Source organism: Myotis lucifugus, unplaced genomic scaffold (assembly GCF_000147115.1).
Source record: "Myotis lucifugus unplaced genomic scaffold, Myoluc2.0 scaffold_341, whole genome shotgun sequence".
Classification (NCBI taxonomy): domain Eukaryota; kingdom Metazoa; phylum Chordata; class Mammalia; order Chiroptera; family Vespertilionidae; genus Myotis; species Myotis lucifugus.
In genome coordinates this window covers 55,631-57,034 of record NW_005871389.1, presented here as the reverse complement: position 1 = coordinate 57,034, position 1,404 = coordinate 55,631, and positions in this window count along the sequence as shown.

The window sequence follows — 1,404 nt, the reverse complement described above, 5'->3', positions numbered from 1 at the left end:
CTGCCCGCCCGGCAAGCCCGTCCTTTGCCCCACTGTGCAGTGCGCTTCCTGAGGGTGGGGCCTCTGTCCAACACCGCTGTGTCCCTGGACGCTTTAAATTTGTAGCAACTTGTCCATTTCTCCTCCCCCAACCCCGCGCCACTCCAGGCCTCCTGCAGCATTGTGGGTAAGGGCTCATCCTCTGGACCCAAACCTTGGTTCCAGTCCCTGCTCTTTTTGACCTTGGACAATGAACCTCTCTATTCCTCCGCCAACCCCTTTGGAAATGGGGGTGATGTTGGGTGAGGTGAGCGGGCACAGCGCTTGGTACACACCGGGAGCTCCATACCTGTTGGCTAGGGGAGTCCTCCCGAGCGCTAATGGTGGGACGGGGCCAGGGGTGGGAGCGGATGGGGAGCCAGCCCCCTGCGGTGGCCCTCGGCTCTCCGTTAGGGTCTCCGCCCCTCCCCAAACGCCTCTCCAAGCTCCCAGAACCCCAGGGGCCTCTGCGTTCCCTGTCTCAGCCCTGGAGTTTTCAAACCCGCACCGGGGCAGCAGCACGGCCGGGATTGGCTGCCTGGGCGGGGCCGCCCCTCCCTCTCCCCCCTCCTTCCCACCCACCCCTCCCTGCGGATCGGGTGTCTCCGGCCTGGCACGGTGGCCCCATCTGTTTCCAATCTGGGCCTGCGCTCTCCGCCCCTTCCTCAGGGTTGTGCCTAAGGTGGGGGCCTCTGCCACCGTGTCCCCATTCACCCCCCCAGACCCCAACCAAGGGGGGCAGCCTCTTTGCGCCTGCACCCCTCCCCCACCCTCTGGGGCTCTCTGTGAATGTGGGGGCGCGGCCTCTGCCATCCAACTCAGACTGGGTGGGGCTCCTTCTGCCCCTTATCCGACCTCCAGTATTTGGGTGTGTTTGGGGAGCCCTCTGCTGTTTCGGGCTTCCAGTCCCTCCATCCGTTGCCATGGCCACGATCAGCACCTGGAAGGGGAGGGGGAGCAAGATAGGGGTTCCCTCTGTCATCAGGTTCCCAAGGGGGGGTGTCTCAGGGTATTCTCTCATGCATGTGCATGTGGGGGTGCAGAGTACCCTCTGGAAGGCTTTCCCCACACAGGAACCCCCTGGAGGCTTCCAGGGCCCCCTGATGGAGCTCCCCCGCCGGTCCCCAGCTCCACTTAAGACCGGAGCCCCACTCCCGGCTCCGCCCCCAGACCGAGCTCTTAAGAAAAAAGCCGGGGGCTGCGAGGGGAAGCCCAAAGTCCCAGAGTGCCCTGCTGGCAACTGGAAGGGAAGGCCCTGTCCCAGGTTGCTAGCTTATTACTCAGATATATCTCACCCAAGGAAACGACGGCCTACCAACTATACACTAGTAGTCGGATTATTATCCTTTAATATGGATTGGACTATTACCGCTACAATTTTCGTCT